Source organism: Danio rerio, chromosome 13, assembly GCF_049306965.1.
Source record: "Danio rerio strain Tuebingen ecotype United States chromosome 13, GRCz12tu, whole genome shotgun sequence".
NCBI lineage: Eukaryota > Metazoa > Chordata > Actinopteri > Cypriniformes > Danionidae > Danio > Danio rerio.
The window spans coordinates 44,558,287-44,585,609 of record NC_133188.1 but is presented as its reverse complement, the minus strand read 5'-3'; the positions used below and the strand labels follow the sequence as shown (position 1 = coordinate 44,585,609).

At 35.9% G+C, this 27,323-nt stretch overlaps 1 long non-coding RNA gene across 2 annotated transcripts in view; it reads left to right on the top strand.

The window, feature by feature from the left end:
• Positions 1 to 27,323, top strand: part of LOC141377057 (uncharacterized) — a 98,793-nt gene that overhangs the window by 50,382 nt on the left and 21,088 nt on the right. For both annotated transcript variants that reach the window (XR_012388912.1, XR_012388913.1), the window contains exon 3: positions 21,636 to 21,787. This is a non-coding gene — a long non-coding RNA (uncharacterized lncRNA). The remainder of the gene's footprint in view (positions 1 to 21,635; positions 21,788 to 27,323) is intronic.

Here is a 27,323-nt window from a genome sequence, read left to right as displayed (position 1 = left end):
CAATGTAATATTTTCGGTCTTTCAGAAGATATATTATCAGATGAGACACTTGCTTTGTTTGGCAAATAAGTGGATCTAATTGGATTTGCATTGTAAAGGTTGAAAATATAAAGAATGTATATATAGCATGCATTTAGAAAATAGAGACTGACTTCATGGAATAAAAAAAAAAATACAACTAATGTTAAATTGATGTTTTTTCACCCAGCATTGGGCTTTAGTTTATTATTATTATTATTATTATTATTATTATTAATAATTTTTTTTTTTTTTTTTTTGAAGTGGTTAAAATAAAGTGGTTAACCCATGCATCTTACAATTAATATAGCTGGGGAAAAACATATTGTATGAATAAATAAATAAATAAATAAATATATATTAGGGGTGTAACGGTTCACAAAAATCACGGTTCAGTTCGATGCAATACAGTGGTGTCACAGTTCGGTACTTTTTCGATACAGCAAAAAAAGAAAAAAGCTTGAGGATTTTTCTGATTTAAATTTTAATATATTAAAACTAACATCATAAAAGTATGATCCTTTTTTTTATTTATTTATTTTTACTTCAAACAGTGATGGAGCTATACTTCCGTGGTTTCTGCTTAGCAGCAAATAAAACAAATCCTTCTTTATACTCAAAACCAAAAAGCTGCTTATATAAAAAAAAAATGTAATATTGCAGCAGTTAAATAAATAAAAACAAAAGAACAATTTAGTTTTTATATGGAACTCAGTTTCAATCAATTAGGTATTTTTTTATTTTTAGAAAGATGAGTGTCCACCTTTTCCTCAGACAGCACAGATCTGCTTGATTTGATCACCTGCCATTTTAGTGGATCTGAAAGCAGGAATTATCTGACTGAAATGGGCTTATGAAGGAATAATGTAACAGGGCTCTATTACATTTAACATTTTCTTAAAACCCTATTAAAAATCCCACTATAATAATAAAAAAATTGTAAAATGTAAATAATAATACAAAAGAAAATCACTAATAAAAGTTCTCAAATAAAATCTGCTCGTAGAAAATATAGACTTACAACATTATCAATATGGCTACAATATGCTTTGTTTACCAAAATAGTGAATCTAATTGGATTTGCATTGTAAACATTAAAAAAAAGTTCAAAATGTATTATTATTTAATATTATTATTTTTAGTTATGATAATCCTAAAATCATTCCACATAAATCTGCAGATTTTTTTCAAAATTCTCTGCAGAAATAGCAAAAAATGTCCACAGATTCTGTCTGGCTCTAGTAATGCGGTATTTAATTAACTCATTACCTTCAACACTGAGTTTAAAACTCTTTTCAATTGAGTAGAAGGAACTTTCAGTAAATTTTGAGTTAACCACACTCATTTCCTTTGATAAAGTTGACTGTTGGGTTTTACAGTGTATGAATAACTCTATCAATAATTTGCATGCTCAATATTGTGCAGTGGCTCTCTAAATAGGCAGTACCAGCTGTTTAATGTGAAAAGTTGTCCTCAGATCGTCTACAATCTCAATAGAGCAGCATTATTATTCATAACCCCCCTTTAAAAAAAAGAGCTATACGGTTCTCATATATATGGTTTCCATTAAAATATCCAAGATGCTTGTGGTGCACGAGCAAGAAGCTGAAAACCACTTAGCAGAGCAAAACAAATCCAGCATTTCTACCCAGACAGTTACTGGCAGCTGAGGGACCATCAGTGGCATATTAGTAATTACTCTCTGAAAGAATGGAGGACGTCGGGTGACCACACATCACAATTCTGTTCGCTCAGCTGCTGGACGATTACAGGAGCAAACCAACACTTTCACACCTCTCAACTGATTATTCTGTGCATTTCAGGGTGTATGAATAAACTTTATGATGATAGCCCCCAAAATTGCCTAAACCGCTCTTTGATTTATAGCAGAGCCTATATTACATTTAAATGTTTGGGGTCAGTAAGATTTTAGTTGTTGAGAGAAATCCACAGGTATTCTGCAAGGCTGCATTGTCATAAGTGTTATAAACGTTTTCTATTCTAAATAAATGCTGATCTTTTGAAATTTCTGTTTATTCCAAAAAACATTTTAAAGAAGACCTGTTATGCCCCTGTTTACAAGATAAGAGAAGTTTCAGCTCAAAATACCTCACAAATACAGTGCAGCCGCAAAGTGTTCATAGCGCTTTATTTTTTCCACATTTTTTTATGTTACAGCCTTATTCCAAAATGGATTAAATTTATTTATTGCCTTAAAATTATACACACAATACGACATAATCACAATGTAAAAAAAAAAAATATATATATATATATATATATATATATATATATATATATATATATATATATATATATATATATATATATATATATAATTGTTGCAAATTTATAAAAATAAAAAAAAAACTGAAAAATCACATGTACATGTATTCACAGTCTTTGCTCAATTACCTTTGGCAGCAATTACAGCCTTAAGTCTTTTTAAATATGATGCCACAAGCTTGGCACACCTGTCTTTAGGGACTTTTTGCCCATTCCTCTTTGCAGTACCTCTCAAGCTCTATCAGGTTGGATGGGAAGCGACAATGTTATAGCCATTTTCAGATCTCCCCAGAGATGCTTAATAGTATTTAGGTCTGGGCTCTGGCTGGGCCATTTAAGGACATTCACCAAGTTGTTGTGAAGCCACTCAATGAATATATCAGCAGTGTGCTTTGGGTCATTGTCCTGCTGGAAGATGAACCGTCGCCACAGTCTGAGGTCAAGAGCTCTCTGAAGCAGGTTTTCATTCAGGATGTCTCTGTACATTGCTGCATACATCTTTCCCATCCATCCTAGTCTTCCAGTTCCTGCTGGTGTAAAACTAGTACTGGTATTAGCCTGGTGATGAGCGCTGCCTGGTTTTCTCCAAACGTAATGCCTGGCATTCACTCCAAAGAGTACAATTTTACTCTCATCAGACCAGAGAGTTTTGTTTCTCATGGTCTGAGAGTGCTTCAGATGTCTTGTAGCAAATTCTAGGCGGGGAGTGGCTTGCGCCTAGCCACTCTACCATACAGGCCTGATTGGTGGATTGCTGCACAGATGGTTGTCCCTCTGTAAGATTCGCCTCTCTCCACAGAAGAATGCTGGAGTTCAGACCGAGTGACCATCGGGTTATTGATCACCTTCCTGACTAAGGCCCTTCTTCCTCGATTCCTCAGCTTAGATGGCCGGCCAGCTCCAGGATGAATACTGGTGGTTCCAAACATCTTCCACTTACTGATGATGTACGTTATGTGATAATATTTTAGGACAGAAAGGTCTGACTTTGCTTAGACAAAAGTCTTGTCACTTAACAGAAATAATGTTCAGTATAGAATATAAAGTCATGGTGCAGTGGAAACAGAATTAATATTGTGTATGACTCCCATGAGCTTGGAGGACTGCATCCATACATCTCTGCAATGGCTCACATACCTTATTAACAAAGTTATCTGGAATGGCAAAGAAAGCGTTCTTGCAGGACTCCCAGAGTTCATCAAGATTCTTTGAATTTATCTTTTTTCCTCCTTCTTCATCTTACCCCAGACATGTTCAATAATGTTCATGTCCGGTAACCCAATAATGGAGCACCTTGACCTTTGCTTTCATGAGCTATGATGTAGGTGCTAAAGCATGAGGAGCACTATCCTACTGAAGAATTTGCCCTCTCCTGTAGTTTTTAATGTAGTGGGCAGCACAAATATCTTGATACCTCAGGCTGTTGACGTTGTCATCCACTCTGCAGATGTCTTGCACGCCCCGATACTGAATGTAACCCTAAACTATGATTTTTCCTGAACTGATTTTTGTGAGAATCATGGGGTCATGGGGGTTCCAATAGGTCTTCTGCAGTATTTGTGATGATTAGGATGCAGTTCAACAGATGATTCATATAGGAAAAATCTACCTTCAGCCACTTTTCCAAATGATCAACTAGAAAGAAAGTTATTATTTGTTGCTCTTACAACTGGGATCGACGACAATACTTTTGTCAGGTAGTGTACAGCACAATCAGTCATGTCTGATGTTACAACGAAGAGCAAAAATCACAACCAGTCTTTCTGGCCACTGCTTCTACTTGTTTTGATGATATTTAATATACTTTATAGGATATGGGAATCTGTTAAGTCAAATATTGAGAATGAGATTACTCATGAATTTAATATTTCAACCTCTGCTTAGGACTGTTGGAAAAACATTTGAAATAAAGCTAATAATGTTGTAAAAAAAATTCCATTTCTTGCACAGACTAATCATTTAGCTTCATAAGACTTCAATGTATCATCAAGGCCCATTGGCACTCGTTGAAACTAGTAATGTCTGTATACGTTTTTAGACTCAAAAAACAATCGCTGTTGAGCTGGATCTCATGTATCAGTGAACAATCAAAAATCTTCATGTTCTACTAAAACAAAACCGTGAATTGGATCTTAGAGGGTGAGTTTTTGAAGTATGCCTCTAAGATGTTTCTCCAAAAGACCTTATTTTGAGCCTTTTAGCCGTATTTAACTCAGTGATTTTTCTCTAAAGCATCTCCTCCACGCTTATCACATTCTTCCCCTTAACGTTGCTCTATTCTGGACATGTACAGCGCGATCAGTCGTGTCTGATGCTCCAGGGAAGAGCACAAAAAACACAACCAAATCTGTCTGGCAAGTGTTTCCATATGGACACTGAGAGGGGCGCATTCCTGTGGAAATGAAGGCAGTTCCTTTCATCACAAAGACATGATCGATTCATGATAAGGATGCCAGGAGCACTACAAAGTGAGGGAAGAGAGAAAGAGAGAGAGATAAAGAAACAGAGGAAGGGAGGGATGAGGAAAGATTAAAAAAAGCGGGCTTGAAGTATGTAGACAGAGGGACAGTGAGAGGGAATAAGTGGAGGACTGAGGAGACACTTGAGGGAAGGATGCAGAGAGCGAGAGAACAGGAAGAGAGAAATTGGCAGCGTAAAAGAGAGGGCACACAGATGTGAATTAAAACATTATGCAGCAAGTTTCCCTCTAATCAGGAGATGCCATCAAGCCCTGAGGTCACTTCCTTTGAGGCCAGCTCTCTCTGTCCAGTGATCATCACTTTATCGGGCAGGAATGCAAATTGCAGTACAGATCTACAATGGCACTGCTGTGGTATGGTAATCACGGACAGCAGCGTGTCATGTGCGTTCCTCGCCATCAAGAGCGCTTTTGACCTCGACTACAAACACCACAGCCTCGCAGATGGAAACGGGTCCAGTCACGGCTGAATAAACTTTATTCACTGGAAGGCTTGGTTTTTGTTCTAAGAAAATAAACAAATTCTACATTTAAAATTTGTATTTTATGCAGGAACAAAATGTAAATGGACAGTTAAAGTCAGAAATATTAGCCCCCCTAAATTATTAGCCCCCCTGTTTATTTTTTCCCCAATTTCTGTTTAACGGAGAGAAGATTTTTTTTCAACGCATTTCTAAACATAATAATGACAGTAAATAATATTTGACTAGATATTTTTTAAGACACATCTATACAGCTTAAAGTGACTTTTAAAGCCTTAACTAGGTTAACTAGGCAGGAGAGGGTAATTAGGCAAGTTATTGTATAATAATGGTTTTTAGACTATTGAAGATATATAGCTTAAAGGGGCTTATAGTTTTAACCTTAAAATTATTTTTTAAAAATTAAAAACTGCTTTTATTCTAGCTAAAATAAAACATAAGGCTTTCTCCAAAGACAAATATTATCAGACTTACTGTGAAAATTTCCTTATTAAATAAAAATATATATATTAAATTAAAGCTAATAATTCTGACTTCAATGTGTTTTTGGTCAATCAATCAGTTTTTGCTCATCATTAGACTTGTTGCATATTTTTGTTTAATTTTCTGCTGTAGTAAATAAAGAACAGCATTTTATTAGAGTGATGGCAGTGTTTTTCAGTAGTGTTCAAAGGTTTGGACATTTTTTTTTTTTTTTGAGTTTTTTAAAGAAATGTATATTTTTATTCAGTGATGCACTGATCAATTATGGCAATAATAATGTTACAAAGATTTCAATTTCAAACAAATGCATTTTGGAACATAATTGCACATAATATTTGTTTATTTTTTTAATTCAGCAATACACCGATACAAAATACTCAGGGAGGCTGTGGTGTTGACATGATGCTCAATTTGTACTAATGGACCCAATGTGTGCCAAGAAAACATCCCCCACACCATTACACCACCAGTCTGAACCGTTGATATAAGGCAGCATGGATCCATGCTTTCATGTTGTTGATGCCAAATTCTAACCCAACCATCTGAATGTTACAGCTGAAATCGAGACTTTTCAGACCAAGCAATGTTTTTCCAATCTTCTATTGTCCAATTTCCTATTGCCTCAGTTTCCTGTTCTTAGCTGACGGGAGTGGCAAGCGGTGTGGTCTTCTGCTGCTGTAGCCCATCTGCCTCAATGTTTGACAGGTTGTGCGTTCAGAGATGCTCTTCTGCAGACCTCAGTTGTAGCAAGTGGATATTTGAGTTACTGTTGCCTTTCTATCAGCTTAAAGCCTGGCCATTCTCCTCTGAAATCTGGCATCAACAAGGCATTTGCACCCACAGAATTGCAGCTCACTGGATATTTTCTCTTTTTCTGACCATTCTCTGTAAACTCTAGAGATAGTTGTGCGTGAAAATCCCTGTAGATCAGCTTTTTCTGAAATGGTCAGACCAGCATGTCTGGCACCAACAACCATGCCACGTTCAAACAGCAGCAGATTGTATTGACCATGTTTGCATGCCTAAATGCAATGAGTTGCTGCCATGTGATTAGCTGGTTAGAAATTTGTTTACGAGTAGTTGCACAGGTGTTCCTAATAAAGTGGCCGGTGAGTGTATATTATCAATACACTGATCAAATAAAAATCAAGGATGTATTTTGATTTCAAATAATTACTGTTACTTAGAACTTTATTATTTATCCAGACATCCTGAATATAATCCATTTGGAAAATAAAATGTTAATGGAATATCATTACTGTGAAATATAATCACCTTTTGTCTTCAATAGTTTCATAATTTTAGATGGTGTGAAAAGTTACCACCACATAAAAAGTCCAGGTAATCATGTTATGCCATACAAACTGCACATGATAGTTTTCCGTTTTAAAATACTGTCTAAATAAATTAAGATGATATTACAAGAGACTGCTACATAAAACAGCTTAAGATTTTGTGCTTATAATTATGCAAAGTTAAATGAATATCACCTTCATTTAAAAGTGCCGCAGGGATTTTATGTAAACATTAAACATTCATTTGACTTGATATCTTCATGCTGGTCTTGTTCCTGACTAAATTGCAGTCAGAAGGTACATGTCATGTTTTAATTTTCTTTTTTATTAAACATGATGAGCTATCAGTATGCTAATGTGCATAGTCAGGAAACTTCCTTGAATATTTCATGATCGTATTCTCTGTCAAGTCTCAGTTTAACTCTTCTCTTAACACTTTTTATATTGCACTCATTGAAATACTTATCAGGATAACCCTGGAGTGTTACTGGGGGTTATTGGAAGACTTTTAAACTTTGAATAAATAATAATAAAAACATTGCAATCCATGTCAAATAAGTTACCATATATTCTGCTTCACGCAATAAAAAGTATAAAATAAAGGTTTTATTATTATTTTACTTCATACATAATAATGATTAATCTTTCATTACCAAAATAAGTACAGCAATATTTACTAACCAGTTATTTAAGAATAGTTTGTAGTTTTTAAGATTAGAATATGTATCTTGTATTAGAAAGTATATTGTTAATAAACTATTCAAGTGGACTTTTAAATATCTTTTTTTTTTCATGCATGGTAGTAATAGTTACTGCTAAATGCTTTACTAACAAAAATTCTATCTAAAATCCCCTACATTTGACAATTAAAGTCTCAGTTATAGAAAAAGCAAATGAATAATCATGATTCAAATGTCAAGATAGAAAACTAAAGTTGTGTCAAATGAAATACATATTTCCTCCTTAATGTACAGTTTAAACATGGCTGAATAACAGGAGAGTCAAAATGCAACATAATATTTGATAATATCAATATAATATTTTAACAATTTCTTAAAACATGTACATTTTATTAAGCAATTCATAACACTGTATTTATAAACTGCTTGCTAATGTCTGAGTTAATGCTTAACAAATGATGAACTAACTATTTATTGTGCAGTAATTCTAAAGTGTTCATGTTATTTCAGTGCATCCGGAAAGAATTCAGTTGCTTCAATTTGTCCAATTTTTTTTTTTTGTACACCCTTATTCCAAAATAGATTAAATTCATTTATTTCTTCAAAATTCTTCACACAATACCCCATAATAACAATGTGAACAAAGATTTTTTGAAATTCTTGCAAATTTCATTTAAAAAACCCTTTAAAAAAATCACATGTGCATAAGTATTCACACCCTTTGCTCAATACTTTGTTGATGCACCTTTGGCAGCAATTACAGCCTCAAGTCTTTTTGAATATGATGCCACTAGCTTGGCACACCTGTCTTTGGGAATTTTTGCCCATTTCTCTTTTTTGCAGTATATCTCAAATTTTATCAGGTTGAATAGGAAGCGACGGTGTACAGCCATTTTCAGATATCTCCAGAGATGTTCAATAAAATTTAGGTCTGGGCTCTGGCTGGGCCAGTTGTTGTGAAGCCACTCCCATGATATTTTGTGCTTTGGGTCATTGTCGATGTGGTCATTGTCATATTTTGCATTCATCTTTCCCTCTATCCTGACTAGCCTTCTGCTGAAAAACATCCCCTCAGCATGATGATGCCACCACCATGCTTCACTGTAGGGATGGTATTAGCCTGGTGATGAGCGGTGCTTGGTTTTCTTCAAACGTAATGCCTGGCATTCACTCCAAAGAGTTCAATTTTAGTCTCGTCAGACCAGATAGTTTTGTTTCTTATGGTCTGAGAGTTCTTCAGATGCCTTTTGGCAAAATCCAGGCAGGGAGTGGCTTCCATCTGACCACTCTACCATACAGGCCTGATTAGTGGATTGCTGCAGAGATGGTTGTCCTTCTGTAAGGTTCTACTCTCTCCACAGAAGAACGCTGGAGCTCAGACCGAGTGACCATCAGGTTATTGATCACCTCCCTGACTAAGGCCCTTCTCCCCCGATCACTCAGCTTAGATGGCCGGCCAGCTCCAGGAAGATTTCTGGTGGTTTCAAATATCTTCCACTTACAGATGATGGAGGCCACTGTGCTCATCGGAATTTTCAGAGTAGCAGAAATTTTTCTGTAACCTTCCACAGCCTTGTGCTTCAAGACAATCCTGTCTCAGAGGTCAATAGACAATTCCTTTGTCTTCATGCTTGTTTTGTGCTTTGACATGCTCTGTCAACCCTGGGACCTTATATAGACAGACGTATGCCTTTTCAAATCATGTCCAATCAACTAAATTTACCACAGCTGAACCCCAATTAAGCTGCTGGAACCTCTCAAGAATGATCAGTGGAAACAGAATGTACCTGTGCTTAATTTAGAGCTTCACGTCAAAGGCTGAGAATACTTATGTTGTTTTTTTCACATTATCATTATGGGGTATTGTGTGTAGAATTTTGAGGAAAATTTTATCCATTTTGGACTAAGGCAGTAACATAAAAAATGTGGAAAAAGTGAAGCGCTATGAATACTTTTAGGATGCACTGTAACTTCTGGCTTATTGTCTCATGATATTAACAGTTATTTAATAGTTATAAAGTGTGATTTTATTCTACATTCTTATTCCTATCCAGCCGTCACCTTACCAACTATTAATAAGCAGCTAAGTTGTAGTTTGTTAAGCTAATAATTTTTGTTAATCGTTTGTTAATTGCATGAATTGTGACTTCTATACAGAGATTTCAATATAGACACACAAATTGTAATAAAATATAATATATAATCTATTTATTAATTATAATGGTAACACTTTACAATAACAGTACATGAATAATGATGTATTAATATGTAAACTAAACATTACTTTATTATGAATTAATGATGAGTTAAGGTATGCACTAATTATGAATTAACTTTAACTACAACATGATTCACATGAGTTCATGTGTGAATAACGACTACCTTAATTACTTGTTAGTTCATGATTGTTTGTTAATTAATGTATTAATTACCACATTAGTTTATGCTTAATTTAACCATGATGAACTCATGATATGTTAATGTATAATTACGTTGTGACTTTACTTGGAGTGGCACATCATCATTAACCCATTCTTAACTACTCATGAATCCTTATGCACGTCCAACTAGTGAGTTTACACTGAATTACAATAGAAAAGTGTTCTGTCAACATCAACATGAAGAGGAGTTCATAAGTAGTTAAGGATGAGTTAATAGTCATGTGCCCCTCCAAGTAAAGTCATGACATAACTATACATTAACAGCTCATGAGTTCATGTTGGTTACATTTAGCCTAAACTTAAATGTTAATTAATACATTAATTAACAACATGTACTAACAAGTAATTAAGGTAGTCGTTATTTACACATGAACTCATGTGACTCATGTTGTACTTAAAGTTAATTCATGATTAGTGCATACCTTAACTCATCCTTAATTCATAATAAAGTAATGTTTAGTTTACATATTAATACATCATTATTCATGTACTGTTATTGTAAAGTGTTACCATTATAATATATAATAAATATAATCATTTCAAACCAAACAATATGAAAATAGTTCAGTGTTAATAAGCGACTTATAATACTTATTTATAAACTGCTCACTATTGTCTGTTAATGTTAATGCTTAAGAAATGATAAGCCAACCATTTGGTGTGAAGCTATTAAAAATTGTTACCATGTTTATCTAGCGTTAAACAAAAAAAAAAAAAAAAAAAACTTTTGTGCAATGGAAGTTCTGTGGATGTTTAAGTTTCTATATAGAAACATAAATTGCAATAAAGGCCCCTTATTTATCTAAATGAGTGAGATTTAGTCGATATGACATTATGAAGGGAAAAAGATGATGGATTTGGAATCAATACCACGGCCAAATTGGGTCCAAACGGCTGTAGTCTTCTCTGATTTGTGTGTTTGTCGTTCTGTAAATGTATGGGCCACACTTAACGTGTCACGAGAGATATACAATTCAGCCACCCAGGATGACAGAACACACACAGGCAACAAAACCTCAACACGGAGGGACACACACAGACCTCCGCCTCAACCCCGCAGAGCATTAGACATTTACCCCTAACATCAACTCATACTGTAAGATGCAGCCAGACACCAGCTGCTGCTCCTGGATCTCTGAGAAATTTCTCAAAGGATGTTCAGCCACATTTCTGCATTATTTACTGGGACTCATCTTGAGGCCAGTTCTGGGAATAAACATCCAACTGTACTTTCTGGGAAATCATATTTCTGCGTCTTCTCACACAGATTCCTCAGCGTTTGCCTTCAGGACATGCACATCTTTTCCATGGGCATTTATGACCATCTGATCCATATTTATCAAATATGACTGAAGTAAAATGCATCAGGCTCAGATTATGCCAGATGTTAAGGTGTGCTTTTGGCAATCTGATTACAAGTGGTTGACTCTAAATACAGGTGCAAACAGGGTCTGTAACATTTTGAGCATTCCACTTTTAAGCACAGAGATGCAATTGATTGGATTGCTTTCATAGAGTAAACACGGAGAGTTTGGAACCAATTGTTACAGAAATTTTAAGAAATGTCATTTTGAGCGCTGTTGAGAGTGTCTTAAACACTAATGATTGGCCATTGTGTTCACATGCTCATCATAAAGGATTGACTGTGAAGGCCATCAGTTCACCAAGTGAAAGCACAGATACAGGGACACTGGAGCGTTTCAAAGTCACATTGATCAGCTGGTCTGTCTATAAGCTAACATATGAGATACTTGCTAACGAAACGACTGATATACGCAGCTTTGAAACGCTTCATGTCTGCTGTGTTTCCATTTGTTGAACCAATGACCTTTATGGCCAATCACAGTCATTTCTGTTGAGAACATGAACACAATGGCCAATCAGCAGTCTTTAAGAACACTAAGCAGTGCTCAAATGTTAGTGGGAAATGAATGTTTTAAAAATTTCTCAATACTTTGATAACACTAAATTGAACAGCCTCAAAAGACCAGTGGCTGGTTGCACCAGCAGTGGCTAAGTTAAAATGTAGTCTAGTTTTGACTTAAAGGGACACCAATTCTGATTTATACTTCTGCATCAAGCGCATGCTGACACACACCTCCCTAGAAATTTAACTACACGTCGCAACGACGCATAGCGCAAGCCCTGTGATTGGTCAGTTTGGTAGCACTGATGAGTGTGGGGGGAGACGAGAGCCACACGAGCCCGATGCAGTGAATGTTTACAAGTGCGGAGTGCTGTGAATGAGCTCCGGATGGAAGCTGTTGTTTTATGTTTACCTTATGATTACAGTTGTTACACATGAGCTGATTCCAGCCTCAACATGAGTGAGTTTGAGCCACTTGTACATTAAGGTAGCGTTCAGAAAAAAAAACACCAGCGAAGAAACTTGACACAGAGGAACATTAACGCCTATAGCCAGCTAGTGTTTCTATAGTGTTATTGCAGAGCAACAGAACCAGTGCACAGATGTATAAATGCACGGCTACGCACACTGCATGCGCCGTGGGTCACGCCGATTACTTGATGCAGAAGTATAAACTAGGTTTTACATGCTACTAAATATTTTTGTGTTGCGTCACTGAACTAAGTTTAAACGTAACGCTACGTTCCAACTCAATATTTATGGCAGCCTCCTCCCATGTATAATGGTAGAAAAGATACGACAGCAAGATTAGTTTAGTTTACACTGAAGAGTTTACTCACAGCCTCAATTTCCTCCCAAATCTTGCATTTTTTTGGTTATTGAAAGACGTTCAATTTTCTTTCAAGGATTGTAAAGTTTATTGTATCCCTCAATTAAAATGAGAATTTTTTTCACGACTGAGTTTTTCTTCTTTTTCTTTCCTCTTTCATGAGTAGAATATAAAAAATGAAAGTTTTGATATCTGCATTGCGAGCCGTAAATGCACGCAAAGTTGTACGCATTGTATGTTAGTAGTATCTGGCTGTAATTAAATGTGCTATAAAAATTTTATTTTTCAATTTTCATAGGATAGTTATATATAGATGCATTAGTTGCAGAATTTTAAACCAGTTTAACAATTAAAATGCTTTTTTTTTTGGATATTACGTCTTTTGATGCAACTACTACACATGACTTTATGAAGAGCTTATGACCTACTAACTACAGTTTGCCTTAAGAACATGTGGTGCAACAAAAGTGGGAACAAATTTAGTTCCCAACTAGCTAGTAGTTACTAAGCCCCTAGTTCAACCCTGTTCCTGGAGAGTCACCTTCCTTCAGATTTCAGTTGCTACCCATGTCAAACACACCTGAAATTAATTAGGACCTGAACACCACATTATAATTACAGGCAGGTGTGTTTGATATGAGCTGCAACTGAAATCTGCTAGAAGGTGGCCCTCCAATAACAGGGTTGGCCACCCCTGCCCTAGACGATCTTAATCCTGCGTTTTTTACGATTCTGTCAATCATATTTTCAAGCTCAGGAGAGAAGCAATGGTGGTCGCACAAGTCTTCATATCGTATTACATACGTTGTTTAGCAACGTGGACACCTCCAAATGGTGTTGAAAGAGTAGCACGCTGTATTTATGAGATATAATTCACCCTAAAAATGTCATTTCTGTCTTCACGTAATAATGTATTTGCGACCGCAAAATCACACGTGACGTGAGCTGACCGTCAGCTGTTACCACAGAGAGGGAGGGTGGGTGTGCGCGCGCCACTGAATGAAGTCTACTTTAGTGAACAGAACCTGCATAGCCTAATAAAGTTGTAACAGGTAATAACAGGTAATAAAGTTGTAAATTGCATTTAGTTTGTGGCACAGAGTGATCGTTTGGGAGCCGCGCGGAAGTGAACCGCTCTTAGCTGTGAAAATGAAGCCGAAAGCGCAAAAAAAAAAAAATTTGCGATTCTCATTTTAGCCAGAATCGTGCAGCTTTACTACCCTGGTATTCCAGCCTGATCTCACGAGGAAATGTAACTACTTTACGTTTTGTCCATTTAGTGTTGTATGAGTTCGTATAGTGTTCGTATGAGTTCAGTCATACGAAAATGTGAAATTTTGAAAAGGAGGCGTGACACCAAACCCCACCCCTAAAGCCAACCATTGGGGGGATAAGCAAATCGTACTAAATTGTACAAATAACATTGTATGATTTCATATAAATTAGCCATTAAATCAAAAGATTACGAATTTTTGTAGGATAGTGTTAGGTATTCTTCACCTACTTATGAATGCTGATCTGTGATTGGTCAGGTTGGTAGTGTTGATGCGTGTTGGAGGGGCTGAGAGCTGTTGGAGTGGAGTGAGGCCGGTGGTGTAAGTGTTCAATAAATCTCTAGTCTCGTGAAGGTGTTGCTTCTGGATACTTCTGTGTATACTTTATGATCAAAGCTGTTGAACGTTCGCCAGTTCTTACATCTTTCTTCCCTAAATGACTGTGACTTGGATTTGCTAGCTTGATTTGACTGCATATCTCAGACACAATGCACTCAATGGAGGTAGCGATGTCACTGTGGGTGAGGTGGGGTGGGGTTAGGTGTACGTAATAAAAGCATTGCATGCAGCTCAGCTTGCAACTGCACACGATCTGCATCCAGACCCCTCTCTAGTGTACGGCAATCACTTGATTCAGAGTAAATGATTATAAATCAGGCTTCAGAGTTCAATGTCATTACAGCCTGTTACTTTGATTTAGATTAATTGGTGGAATGGAGGGAAAATCTACAATTTTTGTCTAAAGACTGCATGTTCATTTGATTAAAATGTACCCTTTTAACTACAGTATGACTAAAAGTTGACAAAAGTACAATAATTTTGTAATATTTAAATTTGCGAAGACTTAAATAATAGAAAAGTGACAGACTAATATGCATTTTTTTCTGAAAATAAAGACTAAATCAAAAATATCTGTCAAAATTGACTGCTATTGGATGAACGCATAATCACTTGTTGGAATTTGCAGCAAAACGTGTTGTGTACACAAAACGCGTACATTTTTCTGTAGGTTTTCAGAATTTTAGTCTCTAAATATTACACTTTAGTACTATTTAGGTACTTATATGTACTTTTGAATCATCAATATGGATCATTAAGGTACAAATGTGTATCTTTTAAAAAAGTACCACCTTAGTGATCACAGTACCATTTATTATTTGAGAGTGTACAGATTTTACTATAATAACAAATTACAGTTATATTACAGGTCACTGGTTCAAAGTTTACTCTATTGATTTATTCATTTGAAAAGAATGTTTTATTCGTTTTTTTTTAATTGATTTTATTGATTTATTTTTTTAAGAAAAGCACATTTCTAGACCTTATTTCAAAACAGAATGTGGTCAGAGGAGATGCATTTGTAGACATTAATATCAGATGGTTATGGTCTCTACTGCGCATTTGTGATGGTTATGCATTTTAACAGAAGGTGGAAAAACTTAGACTCCTAGGAACCTGTGGCACCTCAAGTGTCTGATCCTTCTTGACAGCGTCTGTTAGTCAGGTATTTCTAAAGCAGGTGTGAATGAGTACAATTTTTTTTCAGCTTGATGAGATGGCATTGGCCTTTCAGCAGATAAACACAGTTGTTTTAACCTCTGGCTTCACCTGCGGATGAGTGAAAGAAATCCAATCGTCTCCTGCTAGAGATCAAAGCCTGCTTTTGTCTGTCATGCTCTCTGCTGCTCAGGCTTGTCAAACAAAAGGCTGCTAATTTTGTGGATGAAGCTGAGCGTTATGATTTGATGAAGAGATTACATCTGATGACTGATGAGAGGGTGAAATGCTGCTAATTAAACTTCATCAGTTGACACAATGATTGCTTAACAAATCCAACCATGTCAGGTGAACAATTCAAACTATCGTTAAATTATGGGGAAAATGTGTTTTTACACTTTCTAAAGAACAGAGAGTGGTGTTGTATGTGGTTTGTCTAACAGTGATATTTCAGGAGGGTTTTGGGGAAGTGATTCAAAAATGTTTTAATAGTTTTTTTGTTAAAATTGTTTACATTTTTAGTCATTTTGTCGTGTTTTGTCTTTGAAACGTATTAAACTAATCTAACTGAACCAAGAAATATTTCTTTGGGAACTAGCTTAGGTTTTATTAATATTTGGTTGATTGGTTTTAATTGGTTGGTTGGTTGGTTGGTTGGTTGGTTGGTTGGTTTTAAGGTTGGTTGGTTGGTTTTATTTGGTTAGTTGCTTGGTGTTGGTTGGTTGGTTGATTTTAATTGGTTGGTTGGTTGGTTGGTTGGTTGGTTGGTTGGTTGGTTGGTTGGTTGGTTGGTTGGTTTGTTTGTTTGTTTGTTTGTTTGTTTTTGCTTAGTTGGTTGGTTTGTTTGTTTGTTTTAATTGGTTTGTGGTTGGTTATGATGTGTTGGTTAATTTTAAAGTAGTTGGTTGGTTGGTTTATTTGGTTTGTTTGGTTGGTTGGTTTGTTTGGTTGGTCAGTTTTAATTGTTTGATTGGTTTTTAATTGTTTGGTTAGTTTTTATTGGTTGGTTGGTTTGTTTTAAATGGTTGGTTGGTTGGTTGGTGGTTGTTTTTAATTGATTGGTTAGTTGATTTTAATTAATTTGTTGGTTGATTGGTTTGCTTTATTTGGTTGGTGATTGGTTGTAATTTGTTACTTAATTGGTTTTAAATTGGTTGGTTTGTTTTAATTGGAATGGTTTGTTTTAAATGGTTAGTTGGTTGGTTTTAATTAATTTGTTTGCTGGTTGATTTCAATCTATTGATTGATTGGTTTGTTTTATTTGGTTGGTGGTTGGTTGTAATTTGTTGGTTGGTTTTAGTTGGTTGGTTGGTTTTAAATGGTTGGTTAATTTTAAATTGTTGGTTGGTTAGTTGGTTGGTTGGTTTTAATTGGTTGGTGGTTGGTTGTAATTTGTTGGTTGGTTGGTTGGTTTTAAACTGGTTGGTTGGTTGGTTTAACAGAACTGGTTGGGTTTATTTCGTTGGTTGGTTGGTTGGTTAATTTTAATTTGTTGGTTGGTCAGTTGGTTTGTTGGTTTTAATTGTTTGGTGGTTGGTTTTAAACTGGTCGGTTGGTTTTAATTAACTGGTTTGTTTTATTTGGTTGGTTTGTCTTAAATGGTTGGTAGTTGGTTGTAATTTTTTGTTTGGTTGTTTTTAATTGGTTGGTTGGTTGATTTTAATTTGTTGGTTGGTTGATTGCTTTAATTGGTTGGTGGTTGGCTGTAATTTGTTGGTTGGTTGGTTTTAAATTGGTTGGTCGGTTTTATTTAGTTGGTTGGTTTTATATGGTTGGTTTGTTTTAAAAGGTTGGTTGGTTGGTTGGTTGGTTGGTTGGTTGTTTTTAATTGGTTGGTTTGTTGATTGGTTTTATTTGCTTCGTTGGTTGGTTGGTTGGTTTCTTTTTAACTGGTTGGTTTTTAATTGATTGGTTGGTTGGTTGGTTTTAACTGGTTGGTTGGTTGGTTGGTTGGTAGGTTGGTTAGTTGGTTTTAATTGGTTGGTTTGTTTAAATAGGTAGGTAGTAGGTTTTAATTGATGGGTTGGTTAGTTTTATTTATTTGTTTTTAATTAGTTGGTTAACTATGATTATCTGATGGTTACATTATTCTGTTGCCTCTGTCAATTAAAATGTATTTGTTTGTGCAGTTTTTACGGTACCATTTGATATGATTCGATTACGATTTGTTTTAAAGCAGCATGTGTTATCAGTAATAATGTTATAATCAAAAAGTTTATATAGTTATAAAGTTCTAAATATTAGTTATAGAGTTCTAAATGTGTTGTGTAGCTTTTAAGGCAGTGCAAAACAGATCTAATTGTCCTTACTGGTTATAGTCAAATGTTTAAATTGATAATTAAATGTTTTGTTTTGTTTTCCATTTGCCTCTCAGATAAATGCCATATGATTGCTTTAAAAATGTGCAAACAATTCCACAAAAAGCTGCATTTAAGCTGTATAATTTTTTCATTATCATTCACATCTATGAAATATGGAATTTGAAAACATGTATTCCATAATCATTCATATTATGTTGCTTATTCAGTAAAGTATAGATTGAATGTGAAATTTTCACATATTTTCATAACGGTTAAAATGATGCATATTTAAAGAGCTATTTTACTACATTTATTTTCACCATTTGTCTCTTTGTGCATTTATGTAAGATTTTGTCAGAGTAGACAAAGGGAATGAGTAGTATTCTTTTTCTAGATGTGATTACCATGATGCACATAAACGCACATACATAAACTAGCTCTGTTCTATAACCTAGTAAACTGGCCCACTAAATATCATAGTATATCATTTCAATATATGCATGCTCGTCAAAAGGTTCACAGCAGTATTATATTGCCTAAATGGTATAGTTAACCTAGAAAAGTTTATCTGTTGACAGTAGCAATTGAGTTCAGTGTTATTTTTTACTTCAGTAAATCTATGGCTACCCAACATTGTTCAAAATGTCTTCCGTTTAGCTTAACAGATACATATTGAGTCATTTTTGGATAAACTATCTTTTAAAGAAATTATTTTCAGCAAAATTAACGAGCAACATTGCAGTTAGAGCAGTAAAACTTTGAACTTCATGATGCTCAATAGAAAGAAAGAAAGAAATGTCCCAGCTGGATTATGATCAGGTTGGTCTACAGCTGATTTTGTTTCAGTAAACTTGTGATATACTGTATTGTTTATTAATGTTTTTCATTAGCCTTTCAAATCATATTACTAAATATAGTACAGTGTACTTAAAATATATAAATGTAGTGGTATGAAACAACTAAGATGAATAAAAAGTTTCTCATTTTAAATTCCTGCTCAATTATATTTTTTTTTTCACAGGAAGAAAGGGAGAGACAAAACGTTTAATATTGAATGCTGGCACAACTATCCTTGTAGTGTTGCAAAATTTAGCTTACTATGTTTAAGTACAATCATGATATTTTAAAATATAAAGTCATTTTGTCTACGTCATGAACCTACATCACTTAAACCCAACTGAAAACAGAATTATGTCAACGGTTATGGTGTTTCCTGTCATACATTGTGTATATTCCTATCACTACAGCATTTATCTTCATTATTTCCCTCAAACACTGTAAGGCAGGCCGGTGGTGTCGACAGCAGGGCAGCTCACCAGGTTTTGGAACAGAGCCGCTGTGTGAAATTGCGCTGAAGTTTGTGGGATTTTTAAAGCAGGGATGGGCTCTTAAAGCGCTAAATGTTGCCCTGGTCTCAGCCAAGACAAAACAAATGTGAAAGCAGGCTAATTCAGAACAGGCCCGGCTGCAGCGGACCCCAGGAGTTCTTCATTTGTTCTGTTTAGTCTGGCAGCCACTCCAGACGCAGAATATTGTTTTATGATTTTGGTAAACAATGGGCTGACTGTTGCAGGGGATAAAGAGGCCAACACAAGCGTAGGCCATGCACCAGACTCACCTGAGGACAGCAGGTGGGTCAACGGGTCTGTTAGAGCGATGAGAATCAAGGCTGTTTGTGTGTGTGTGTGTGTGTGTGTGCGTGTGTGTGTGCGTGTGTGTGTGTGTGTGTGTGCGTGTGCGTGTGTTTGTGTGTGTTTGTGTGTGTATTTATAGTGCTCAGCATGTACGAGTACACCCCACCAAATCAATGTTTTTAATTCATATTTTTAATAGGAAGCTATACAATACTATATTTGTGCATATACATTAGATTAGTAAGTACTGAAGCCAAATCCGGAGCTTATGTAGCAAAATAACTTGCGATAACTGTTCAAAAATTAGTACACCCAAATGTATATGTTATAGAAAAATATTACATACAAAATTAAATTGAGAAACAATCAAGAGAAGCAAAAAAATATAGATTTTGTTGACATTATTAGGTTGTAATTTATTTTTTGCAATATTTTGCTTAAAATGAAATTTAATTGTATTGTTATCTTTTAATTTCTAAATATTTTTGGTGACTAAAAGATTATTTTAATAAATATATTGGCTTAATAAATATGTTTTGTTTAAATGCGCCAAAATACATTGCCTATATTCCCTGAGAAATGGATATGGGGTGTACTTAATTATGCTGAGCATTGTATATAAACTATATATAAAACAATATATTTATTTATTAGTTTTTATATTTCAGATGTATTATTGAGTAATATACCATAAAATAAATTATTTTTTTATTTTTTAGTAGATGTATTATGACAGACTTGCTAATCAAGTGCTTCTAATTGGATGTGCATTCTAAACCTTAAATAAATTAAACATATGTTACTTTTATTTAATGTGGTAAGTTTTTAGTTAATATACTGTAAAAATCATTCCAAATAAATCCACAGATTTTGCACAAAGTTCTTACAGAGATAGCAAAAAATGACAGCAGATGTCTGCCTGGATATGTGCAATATTTGTATGTATTGTTGTGATCTGTATGTTTTGGTAAACAACACAGCACCTTTGTTTACCCTTTCTCACAACACTTCTCAAAATTATCACTTGTTCAGTCAGTAGGAGGAGATTAGGATTGATTGATCACATGAGCATTTACACTACAAAAGTAAATGTCATAGCACTTTAAGAAATTATATGCATACTCAAATTTTTCCAAAAGGTTCACACCAATATTATGCTGCTGTTTTTTCTTTGTCAATATTAGCCATTGGATTCAAAAGTGTTTTTGCAATATGATGTTTTTTTTATTTATTTAATTTATTTATTTTTTTAATCTGGTGAACAGAAAACAAGACATTTTGAAGAATGTTGGACACCATCAGCCATTTAAATCCATATAAAACAGAACAAAAATACTATTGTCAACGGCTGCTGCCTTCCAAGATCCATCAAAATGTCTTATTTTTGTGTTCAACAGAAGAAAGAAACTCAAACAGGTTTTGAACAAGTGGAGTGTAAGTAAATGATGGAGGAATGTTTTTTTTTGGGGTAAACTATCCCTTTAAAATCATACAATAAAGTCTTGTAGGCCTATAGCTTAAAAAATGTGTTGAAATTTTATTCATTTTAGTAAGTTATAAGTGTCACGGTGCCTCAGTGGTTAAAACTGTCACCTCACAGCAAGAAGGTGGATCATGTCCTGGCTGGGTCAATTGATATTTCTGTGTGGCATTGGCATGTTTTCACTGTGTTCACATGGATGTCCCCTGGGTGCTCCGGTTTTCCCCACAGTCCAAAGACATGCGCCATATTGGACAAACTAAATTAGCCGTAGTGTATGTGTGTGTGTGTGTGAATGTGAATGTGTAAAGGGGTTTCCCAGTACTGGGTTGCGGCTGGAAGGGCATCCGCTGCGTAAAACATGTGCCGCAATAGTTATTGGTTCATTCTAATGTGGCAACCCCTTATAAATGAGGGACTGACCTGAAAGAAAGTAAATAAATGAATAATATGTTATAGTAATATATGTTACTGTGACTGATTGATCATATTATTTTTTTTACAGTGTTCAAAGAAAAAGTCTTGTTTTGTTTTATAGTACATGGCAGGAAAGATGAGTAAGTGTGTGTGTGTGTCTATGTGTCTATCAGTCAGGGACACCGGCATGGATCAAACCATCAGTCGCTGTCGTCTCTGCAAGAGCTCTGCTGTCTGTCTGTCTGCCTGCTGGAGCCCACATGAAGCTCTCGAATCTCAGACGCCCTTCCAGACTCACATTCCACACAGCCAGGAGGGATGATTGGTAATAAGATTGACTTAAAACAACCAGCACACACCATCAGGACAGAAAACATCCCAAATGACATATCATTGATCACACTATTGTTTGCAGAGGGCTTACTTGTGGAAGCTTATATGCTTCATTGAATGCTTGATTCTGATTGGCTGAGAAACTTTCTAAGTGGCCATTCATACAGAATGGTTCTTTGAGTGTAAAAACGTGAGACACAGTCCTCATGAATCATTTCTTAAAAGCACAGAATAGGGCTGAGGTATCCAGAGCCTGTTAACAAACTCACAATGCTTTCCCCAGCTCCAAGTCCTTCTGATTGGTCTACTGCTTTGGAACTGACATTGATGAAATTCTTTAGTAAATGGAAAAATAGTTCATACGATGCCACATTGTGGGCCCTATCATACATCCGGCGCAATGTGGCACAAGGCGCGACGCAATTGTTGTTTCCTAGTTTCAGCTTGGCACCAGAGTGGTTTTGCATTTTTGTGCCACGCTGTTTAAATAGCAAATGCATTTGCGCTCATATGTGCGCCCTTAGGGGTTCTGATCTAAAAAAGGAGGTGTGTTGAGGCGCATTGCTATTTTGAGAAACTTTATTAGTCTATTCTATATAGCGTGTTAGTTGTGTGCCTCGCTTACACACTATATATATATATATATATATATATATATATATATATATATATATATATATATATATATATATATATATATATATAAATATAAAGGATTAAAATATAACAAAACATTATTTTCTAGCCTACATAAATATAAAAACCATACTTTCATGCCTTCTTCATCTCGGGAGGCTTTTTCAGTTTATTCATGACAATTTGCTTTTGTATAATGTTGTTATTATTTGCGGTATTATTTTTGTTTTATTAAAAACATGCTTAGATTTGCCCACCTTTCAGGTTTTAGACCACATAGGGCACAGCATGTGTATTAGGATATAACTCAGTTTTTTGCCCACACTTCGTTATTATTGTTCATTTATTCATTTGCTGGAAATTGGAACTGAATTTAGAAATCATTTTGAAACAAATCTTTGCACTTAACAAACGCAATTAATTATTTATAGGCTAATTGATGTCAGTGCATACGAGGTTTCCCTATCCATGAGAGCGAAAGTGAAAGTTAAAAATTTATCTCTCATTTTCGTGCTGCAGATGCTCTGTTTAACTGTTTTCTTGCTAGTGAAGTGCTCAGTTTTTCCACACACTTACTTTACTTTATGTTAACAGCAAATGCACTATGACACGACGCAACTGACTCTTAAAGGGAATGGGACTCTGATTGGTTTATTCTCAAAACACACTTATAACTCATTAAGAAAATAAGCTCAACCCTTTTAGACCATGCGCCACGGTGCAAAGCAGATTTTTCCGTCCTGATATTAGCAAAAGTGGATTCTGACATGCCCCTAATGCGTTTGCGCACTGCGATTTGCACTTTGCACATGAATCGTCAAAATAGAGCGCCGTGTCTCTTTTGGTTTTAATTTTCAGTACGATGTTAGCCAACATTATTATGTTAAATACTGTACTACTGCATCGATTGTAACTGGAGAAAACCAGACACTTAACCACCGCAGTGAAATGATCTCTGGGTCTCTCCCTGAATGAGTTTGAACTTTTCTCAAAGGTAATGGCCACAGTTCCATTAACACTACACTGAAAGATTCCACAGAATAAAACAGTCAAAAATCAAATCAAAACATTAGGCTTTGAATGAAATGTGCGAGAAGATAGTCACACAGACACAGCAGCTGTTTGATGACAAAAATCTGGCAAATGTCTTGAAATGCATCTTACACCGTAGAAAGGTAGTTGCTGTAGCACTCTCAGGGCCTACTCACACTATGCTATCCGTTCCGTGTCGAGGCCCGTCTCCTGGATCGTTTGAGAAGTGTGAGTGCGCTGAATCGGGCTCAGGCACTGGCCCTGGCCCGGTCGGAAGGGGAGTTGCCTGAGCACGGTTCACTTTGGCAAAACGCGCCAAAGCCCGAAACTGAAAGCGAGACGTGACTTTTAAGGGACAGTTTCACATAGATTTATTAATCATTCTTACTGTTCAGTGAACGCAAACTGCCGTAGTTTATTAAAGACGCAAAAATCTTACTGCACAACAGCTGAGAACCTTTAGCAAACCTCCTAATTCCTGCTGCACGAGGGCTTTATGATTGTTTATGAGCGTCAAAAGTGGCTGATCTGTTCAGCTAAATATCTGAATATGTCACCGCATCCCTTAGGACTAAAGAGATATAACTAGAGAAATATCCGCTGTGCTGAGCGAGAGCGCTTACTGAACTCGATGACGTAAGCGTGCCCAGGCCCGATTGTGATGTGAGTGCGGGCTGTCAGGGGAGACGGGAGGGGAGGCAACTGTACATAGTGTGAGTACGCCCTCAGAAATAAAGGTACAAAAGTTGTCAAAAGGTACATTTTTGTACCTTAAGGGTCCATAATGGTACCTCAAAGGTACTTTTTTAGGTACATTTAGGTACTAATATGCACCTTTAAGGTACCACTGTGGACCATTTGGGTACAAATATATATCTTTTAAAAAGTGATTGCCCCAGTGGCAGCTCCTGTACCTTTATTTCTGAGAGTGTACAGTACTACAGCAACAATCTTCCTACTGTATCAATGAGCAATTATTAAAATTTTACTTAGGATAAACTCATTTTAATCAAAGACTTTTGAATTTAAAACAACATATTGGTTGAACTGCAACTTTAAATGAATGAACTCAATTACGGCTCAGTGAAATGATTTCCTCAGACAACACATCTTTCCCAGGTCGATCAAGAGAATACCTGAGGCTGTGAGCTGTTTACTCTTCACTCAGAACAATAGCATTTTAATTGTTTGTTTTGATTAGCTAGCTCACAGAGCTGTGGAATGAAGAAGGTTTAATTAGCGATGCCAGTTTTCTCTTTGCGCAACCATTTCCTCAAAGCGTCATCGAGAGCACGGTGCACGATGAATGGAGCACATTGTTTAAGAGCAGATCTACAGGGTGTAAGGAATGACACCCGTTCTGAAACTGTTTAGATAAGCGTGGTAAAACACACTCGTGCCAGGTGAGAAGCGCCTTTTGAAGCCTGCAATGAACGCTGGGAACAAGGCTGGCTTCTTCTGTTCAACATTGTTTGTGTGGCACCTGTGCCAAAGAAATCAAGAGATGTGAGATGTTTGTTGCCACATTATCTCTAAAATCATCATCATCATCTTTGTAATTTCGCTATATTGAAATGACAAAAACAACCCACCCATGTTTTAGAGGTGATGCAATTCTGTTTTGCACTCCTACGCTTGTGCAAAATGCTCGCTGCACAGATGAATGAGATAATTGTCGTCGAATATGATGTTCCTGGCAGTCAGCGCTCTGCTTCAGCTCACTGTTTGAGTGTATTTGAGAGCGGTTCCTCCTCCTTATGCCATAAACATACACGTACACACACACACACATGCCTGTGGTCAGCAGAGGTTTGTGGTCTGCCCAATAACGAGCGGTTCAGCGTAAACACGCTTTCTAGACTGGCCCAAACCCCACAACCCTCTGCTGCTGAAATATTACTCACAAAGCTGTCACCGTCACTGTGTGTGTGTGTGTGTGTGTGTGTGTGTGTGTGTGTGTGTGTGTGTGTGTGTGTGTGTGTGTGTGTGTGTGTGTGTGTGTGTGTGTGTGTGTGTGTGTGTGTGTGTGTGCGTGTGTGTGCGTGTGTGTGTTCATACAGAGTAGTAGACGTGCTAATGGACACATGAAAATATTTAAAACTCAACACTGAGCAAAACCAGATTTCTCAGAAAGGCAGTTTTGTTTGTCAATCTTTTAAAGAAATGTCTTGAGTCAGCATGTTGCTGCACGTCTGATTTATTTGTTTGTTGTTGAACCTAAAGAAGTGTGTGTGAGGTCATCAGAAAACTCATTTAGTACAAAACGCCTACTGTACTTGGATCTTTTAAACATTTAGTGTTGTGTAACTTGTGTTTTTATTTACACATAAATATTATATAAGTGTGAAAATATATAATTATTATTATTATTATTATTATATCATTGCATAATGAATCGTTACATGTATTAATATATTGTTGCAATTACAGTTGAAGTGAAGTTTGTTTATAAACTAATTTCGAGAGGAGCACGCGCTTATGATTGATAGCACCTGGTCCACATTAGCTAACGCTGATTCACCAATCAGACGACTCCTTAACCATTATAAATAACCAGAGTATCTTACCTCAACCATCTTCGTCTTGAAGAATCCCCCCTTCCACCCCTACTCCTCCCATTTCCTAGTCAGGGCGGCATGAAGGCCTAGGGGTTAGCACCACAGTTGCACAGCAAGAATGCCACCGGCTCGGACTCTACCTGGCCAGGTCGGCGTTTCTGTGTGGAGTTCACATGTTGTTCTCGTGTTTGCGTGGGTTTTCACTGGGCTCTCCGGTTTCCTCCCACAGACCGAAAACATGTAACATAAGTAAATTGACAAATCTAAATTGACAGCATAGACACTTCTATTTCCAACAATATCAGCAGGGGAGTACTCGAGACCTACCTGAACTCGGACTTCCCTCTCGCCCTGCAACGGGGGGAGCCCCGGGCTCGAGGATCTCACGAGTTCAGGGCTCTCTCCCGGGACAGCATGCCAAACAAGCTTTATAATCAATCATCAGCTAAGGGCGAACTCTTGAAATAGATATTGAATTCAAATAAAAATAAAATATGCATTGTGTTATTTCCATTTAATTTTAAGAATTTGTTTTCATGTAATACACATTGCCTATACATATAAAAATGTTAATTAAAATTAGATTTAAAGGTCCATCATGCACATATATTCTGGCAGTGTTTAAGAATTCATAGTTTTTGGGAAACTGTATACTCCACTATCCATTATATTATTGATCTTCATATTCCTAGATTATTCTATGTACAGTACTTAATCTGATATTTCTATTAAACTTGAAAAGAAGTATAGATATCTATTTAAGATATTATTGGCAAAGAGTAAAAAAGCTATAACCCGGAAATGGTAAAAGGAAGACTCACCAACTAAAGACGAATGGTTCAAAATAACAGCAGAAGTTGAGGAAATGGAAAAAATGATTCTTGTAATATGATTACAAAAAGAGATCTTTGAAAAGAAATGTCTTTCTCCACAATGACAGTACAATTATCTATAATTTACATTAAATATTATGCATCATTGAGAGAATATGTTTGCCAACATTTTATTTATTTCTATTCAATGTATTTATTTTCTTGATGAGGTTAATTTAATATTTGGTAACACTTTATTTTAATGGTCCATTTGAGTATTATTAGACTGTCAGCTTAATATCTGCTGATCCTGCTCCTTTAACAGGCATTTAACTGACCATAAGAAACTTTGCAAGTACATGTCAACTTACACTAACCCTAACCTCAACCTAACTACTTATAATCTGATGAGAATTAGTTGGCATGTTGATGCAATGTAACTTAAATTCAACAAATGGACCATCAAAATATTTTTTAATTTGTATGTATA